This window comes from Calliphora vicina, chromosome 3 (assembly GCF_958450345.1).
Source record: "Calliphora vicina chromosome 3, idCalVici1.1, whole genome shotgun sequence".
Lineage (NCBI taxonomy): Eukaryota > Metazoa > Arthropoda > Insecta > Diptera > Calliphoridae > Calliphora > Calliphora vicina.
The window spans coordinates 99,953,460-99,960,531 of record NC_088782.1 but is presented as its reverse complement, the minus strand read 5'-3'; the positions used below and the strand labels follow the sequence as shown (position 1 = coordinate 99,960,531).

Below are 7,072 nucleotides of genomic sequence, written 5' to 3'. Positions count from 1 at the left end.
AAGTTTTTTGCGATTTTTATCTTGAGGAAGACGTTTTTTGCTTTTATAAGTTCACAATTTTTGTTCTTTATGCTAAGTGCTATAGCTTTGCCTCAGAGAGTAAATCATAATACCGAACAGTTTGCAAGACATGTGCCTGAGAAAATTATAACGTTTTTGCAAAAATGACACAGAGGCCCCAAATTATTGGGGGCCCATAAAAAAAGTGCATGACTTTGTGCAAAACTGGGAGACACGGCACTTTTTTTGTCTTTTATCACGTAGTGGTGTCCGCAGATGGTTATATTTCCATGACTCAAAAAATTATACACAGTGTTTTTAAGTGTTTTCTCAGGTACGATATTTTAGTCAAATTTAAATTTTAGTGGAATAGAACTTTTGAGAGTCAAAGGGGGTTAAACAAATTTTACTAACAGAAGAAAGGCGAAAATGTCGTCTTTAACCCTATTATACATTTTTACCTCTATGGACCTATCTGTAGAATACTTTGTATGAAAAAGTAGAAATAAAAAGTCTTGGAGTTCATTTATTAAAATTTTTGTTTAACTTAACAAACATAAGCGATCTTAAGGAATCATCTGAAAGGTTGCGTCTTAATGCTGAGAATGCGCGCTCGATACTAACTTCAGTTGTTGCTAGCTGCTTTAAAAATGGAAAAGTATATTTTTTTCCTCCCAATATTCCAAAGGGATATTATCGAAGTCAACTCTTCGTTCTCGGTAGGTGTCAATTTCGGCAAAAGTATTTAAAATCAATTTTGACCCAACATTTGGCGTTTCATCCTCTTATGACGAGTCAACTTCGAAGCTTCGTAAGGTCTGGCGAACCAATAAAGAAGTGCTCATATTTGAAGTTTCATCAATAAACACATTGATTTCTAAAGAGCAGAAGAAAGGCGAAAGCGTCGTCTTTAACATTATATATACTTATGTGCCCCAATGGACCTGTCTGTAGAACACTTTTTCCATTTAAATGATCGAATGGAATGAAAAAATAGACATACAAAGTCTTGGAGTTCATTTATTAAAATTTTTGTTTAACGATCTTAAGGAATCATCTGAACTAATCTTAATGTGAGAATGCGCGCTCGATACTAAATTAAGTTGCTGGAGCAGCGTGTACATTATCTGCTAACTGCTTTAAAAATGGAAACGTATATTTTTTTTCCTCCCAATATTCCAAAAGGTTGGCATCGACGTCAACTCTTCCTTCTGGGTAGGTGTCAATTTCAGCCAAAGTATTTAAACTCAATTTTGACCCAACACTTGGAGTTTCATCCTCTGATGACGGGTCAACTTCGAAGCTTAGTAAGGTTGGCGAACCAATGAAGAAGTGCTCATATTTGAAGGTTCATCAATAAATCAATTTCACCAATTGCTCTTTATTGGCCTGAAATGTAACAAAACTACCGACGTTTATAGTAAGTAAATATTAGCATAGACATTTTCAAACCTGATCTAAGCTGTTCAATTACGTTGTCAGCATTTTCATGTGATTTGTTGATTCTTCTTTTTTATTTTGTGGAAGCAAGCGTCGAAATCATGGATCCAAAAATATCAAGTATGGTTGTTGATAACTCTGTGTTTAATGATTCTAGTTTCACCTCAAGTCCAAACCACGCTTTATAAGCTGCTCTCCTTGTAATTTTAAGGATGTTTCAGATTATTAGATTAAGCAGTTGTAAGACTTGTCTAAGCAAAGGAAAATGTATAAACAAAGCCGTTTTAAGCCTCAACGTTTATTCTCACTTACCTTCACTTCGGCGTTGCTAAAGTTTTTACTACTTGTCTCGCATTTTCAACTACTGAAACAATGTTTGCTTTGCCTAAAAAGTCTTCTACGATTAATTGCAAGGTGTGAGCTGCACACTTAACAGAAACAATATTTCTATGTTCTGCGTTGAAATCATTCTCAAACTCTTCAAGGTTAAATAATGTTTCTTCAGAGTCCTTTTGGACACAAGTCTCTTCGTGCGTTGTCTTAGCAAGCATATCAACTGCCTTCAGCATATTTCGACAGTTGTCTGTAGTGATTTTATATATTTGTTTTTTAGATATGTTAAATTCACTCAAAACTTCTTCGACATCTAGTTTAAGATTAACCACTGTCTGTGGCACACAAATTTCATTCATTGATAGTGAAAAAACTTAATTTATCTATTATTTTTGCATTAACACCAGACATTGATAGGTCGTGTCGTATAGCTCTATCCATTTTGAGCGATATTATCTTCTTTGATAAGTTGTTTCTTATTAAGGTAAGATCACACACATGGCAAATATTTGTAAAAAAATATTTGCTCGTATTTACTCACAAATTTTGCAACCAAATTCATTATTAATTATTTGTTCACATTACACGCATTTATTTGAAGTTTTTTGTTGGATGAAATATATGGAAAAACATATTTGACGCGCGGTCAGATTAGAGTGTGCTCATTGTTCAAAATATTATTTGATCAAACTATCAATAAACAGAAATTTCGCACAGTGTTCAAAGTAAAATGGAATTCAATGAGTTTTTTATTTTATGGTGTGGAGCAGCATCAGTAGTTCTCATTGGAAGAAGAAAATTAATCTAACCAAAAAAAGAAACGCATTTGGATTCGTGATTGGATGCGTCGTCGAAATGAGGAAGGATGCTGTGCAAAATTATTAAAGGAGTAACGGGAAGAAACACCTTCCCTATATAAAATTGTCTTCGCATGCGAGCAAGAGACTTCGACTACTTGGTAAGCTGACTATTTTGTTGAAATCAAATCAATCTTTTTATTATTGTTGCCTTAAGTTATCTTTAGTTGCTCCTCTCATAACCAAAACGACAACAAAAATGCTTTTGCCAATTTCAGCTTCTGAACGCTTACCAATTACCTTGCGATTTTTGGCAACTGGTGAAAGCTTCAGGTCATTGCAGTACATTTGCCGAATTCCACACAATACCATTTCAACGATAGTTCCAGAAGTGTGCGATGCTATTTTTAAAGTTCTACAACCCCAATATTTAAAAGTATGTTTAAATATGTATGTATATTAGACCGTCTCAGTTTTTACACTTTTTTTCGAAATTCCTTCAGGCACATCGATTTTCTGAATCTACTCTAAAAACCAATAATTTTGGTGTATAACACTTTTTCGTTTTTTTAGGCAAAAAAATTAAAAAGTCTTGTTTTAGTAATTTGCTTCTAACTTGAACAATTCTTAACGGATTTGAACCTAATTACAAGCATTAGAAAGCTAATTAAATTTTCTGATTGAATTTCTGATGTAAATAACAGTAGCGTTTTGTTAATAAAAATTGCAGTTTTGGTTGAAATGATGAAATGACTAAAGTTGTTTATTTGTAAATTTTCTTCAATTTCATAAATATGTACATTAATATAAAGTAAGAAGAGATTGATGTTGGTTTTCTATTTTTTCAAATTTGATAAAATTATATTTTTGTTGGACGAAATGGCACCCTTTTTAAAAAAATTGGAGCGAAATTCCAAAAAACTATATTTTTACAATTTTGCCAATAGGGCCCACATTTCCATCGGGGCTGGGAAAATACTGTTGGGGTTGCAATATTTCCCGGTTACCTGTAGCAATGGGTTTCTGTTTAGCTGGACACGCAGTCTCCGGTAGCTTCCTCAGTTGTTGTGGCAGGTCAGGGCCAAAGTTGTTCTGCTCTCTCAAATCTCGCACACAAGAAGAAACCACCCTTATTTTTGTCTCTTTAATTAAACAGCTTTTGTGTTGGTTTTTGTTTTAGTTTATTATTTTACACTTTTATTTTTCTTTTAACTTATTATTTAAATAGTTTCTTTTATTTTATTTTAGTTATCTTTAGTTTTATATTTTTGGCGTCTGTCGGCTTCTTATAAGTTTGAGTAGTAGTTTAAGAGTGATACGGTCGAGCCACACATTATTAGATCTAGCAGCAAAACTCATCACACTTGTAAGAAGTTGCCATATGTAGTTGTCAAACGAAATATGTCTACACGAGAAACAATATTATAGTTGTTACACCGGACAGACGCCAACAAATACGTTATGGTTAACTAGCGAACATATCGAGGTTTCCAAGGCTGCTTTCCGTTTTCTGATCCCAGCTTTGCGATTATAGAACATGTGGCCCAAATTTTAAATTTTGATAAAAAAATAGATCAAATTCCGAAGGCCGCACAGTGGGGGATCTGAAAAAAAAAGTGGAAATAAATCTGTAACTTCTAAACGAATAGCCCGATTTTAATAAAATTTCCCATGGCTATAGAGGAGGTGTTGATAAGTTTAAGTTTTGAATTTGGGCTTAAACAACCAAGGGGGGGGGGGCCGAGCCACAATGCCCCAAAATGGGGCACCTCGAGTATATCAAAAATTAAAAATGATGCCAAATTTTTTTTTGCGATCCGATTTGAAAGATTTTTATATATATATATATTATTAGCAAAATGGCAGACCAAGGTAGGCAAAAAAAAATAAAATTTTACTTTTCAAATGCGAATAACTCGTAAACTATAAGAGATAATATATGGCTAAAGCAATGTTTTTTGTAGATCTCGTCTAGTACATTCCATATATATAAAAATCTTTCAAATCGGATCGCAAACAAAAATTTGGCATCATTTTTAATTTTTGATATACCCGAGGTGCCCCATTTTGGGGCATTGTGGCTCGGCCCCCCTTGGTTGTTTAAGCCCAAATTCAAAACTTAAACTTATCGACACCTCCTCTATAGCCATGGAAAATTTTATTAAAATTGGGCTATTCGTTTAGAAGTTACAGATTTATTTCCACTTTTTTTTTCAGATCCCCCACTGTGGGGCGTCGAGGCAGCATAGTCGAAAAATAGAACTGCAACAAAAGTACAATTTTATCAAATTTGAAAAAATAAAAAACCAACATTAATCTCTTCTTACTTTATATCAATGTATTTATGAAATTGAAGCAAATTTACAAATAAACAACTTTAGTCTTAACAAAATGCTATTGTTATTTACATCAAAATCTTCACCTTAAAATTTTCTACTATACTGCATTTACAGAATATAAAAATTTTGCCTCGTTCAATTTTTATATAAGAAAAGGTAAGCAAAAATTAAAAAAAAAATGATAAGTTTGTATTTGAAAATCTGAAATTGTAATGCTATGAATAAACAACCGTCAAACAAAATGGCAATGCTGCTTTAAGGAACATTTAGGAAATTTAATTAGCTTTCTAATGCTTGCAATTAGGTTCAAATCCGTTAAGAATTACTTGAGTTAGAAGCAAATTACTATAGCAAGATTTTTTTAATTTTATGAAAAAAATGCATTTTGCCGTTCATCCATATTTAAGTGTTATACACCAAAATTCTTGGTTTTTAGAGTAGATTCAGAAAATCGATGTGCTTGAAGGAATTGCAAAAAAATTAAAAGTGAGACGGTCTAATGTATATAATTAGATTTACACTTAGTTAAGTTTTATACATACATATGTATGTAGATGCCATCAGAAGGAGAAGATTGGAAAAAAGTATCCAATAAATTTCTTAAAACTTGGAAATTTCCTAACTGCATTGGCGCTTTAGATGGAAAGCATGTTGTGATGACTGCACCAGCTCATTCGGGAAGCATTTTCTACAATTATAAAGGTTTTTATTTTTCAATCCTTTTGTTTTCCCTTTATATTATTATACCCTTCACCATCGTGAGAAGGGTATATATAAGTTCAACATTCCATTTGTAATTTCCACAGTATAATTTTCCGGCCCTATAAAGTATATATATTCTGGATCCTTATAGATAGCGGAGTCGATTAAGCTATATCCGTCTGTTTGTCTGTCTGTCTATTGAAATCAATTTTCTGAAGACCCTAGATATCTTCGGGATCCAAATCTTCAATAATTCGGTCAGGCATGCTTTCGAGAAGTTTCCTATTTAAAATCAGCAAAATCGGTCCACAAATGGCTGAGATATGAGGAAGAAACCAGGACAAACTCGATTTTTTACCTATTTTTGACCTACATATATCTGGATTACTAAGTCATTAATACAGACAATATGGATATCTAATGACAGATATTTCAAAGACTTTTGCAACGACGTAAGTTGGACCTACAAAAAACCAAAATTTTTTTTTTTAAATTTAAAAAAAAAATTAAAATAATAATTTGAAAAATTTTTTTTTCCAAAAAATTAAAACCAAAAATTTTTTTTAAATTTAAAATAACAATTCGAAAAAAATAATTTCCAAAAAATTAAAAAAAAAACAACTTTGGAAAAAAAAATTATTTTGTTTACCTAAAAATATTTAAAATTTGTATTTTTTTTTTCACTTTTATTTCAGTCTAACTTGTTTTTGTTTTTGTAGGAACCCACAGCTATTGCTAATGACTATTTCTGATGCAGCATATAGGTTTTTGTACATAAATGTTGCTACAAATGGGCGAGTCTCCGACGGAGGTGTTTTTCGTAAATTTTCCTTTTATGAAGCGCTAACAAATAATCGATTAAAATTGCCTTCACCTGAGCCTCTGCCATCAAGGAATCTTCCAGTTGCGTTTGAGCTTGTGGCAGCTTATGCTTTCGCTATATCACCACATTTGCTGAAACCGTTTAGTGTACGAAACCTAAATTGTATTTAAAGAGTATTTAATTACCGTCTATCAAGATCCCGACGAGTAATAAAAAATGCATTTGGCATTTTGTCGGCACGTTTCCCAATAATGCTTGAACCAGCAAAATTTCGAAAAATAACCTGCGCATGCTGTGCACTGCATAATTACTTTTACCCAAATCTTATATACAGTTATGCAAAAGATGGAACCATAATTTTGAGGAGAATGGCGCAATGAACAAATTAATAACAGTATGTACAATCTGCTGCCACATCGGTCCTATATTGGCGTTAATACTGCTGAAATAAGACAAGAAATAACTGATGAAGGCGAAGAATAGTTAGCAAATGTGACATTTGGGTCACACGCCTTTTGCTGACGTTCCTGTATAGTCACTGGTGTCTCCCGCATTGTATCAGCTATTTACTGCTGATTGTGAGTTTCGAGCTTGTGAATAGAGTGAATTTTGCGATAAAGGCGGTGTTGTAGATTCAT

The 7,072-nt window shown here is 32.9% G+C and overlaps 1 pseudogene; it reads left to right on the top strand.

The window, feature by feature from the left end:
- Positions 1–2,829: 2,829 nt before the first annotated feature.
- On the top strand, positions 2,830–6,604 carry LOC135955645 (uncharacterized; annotated as a pseudogene).
- The last annotated feature ends 468 nt before the right edge of the window (positions 6,605–7,072 follow it).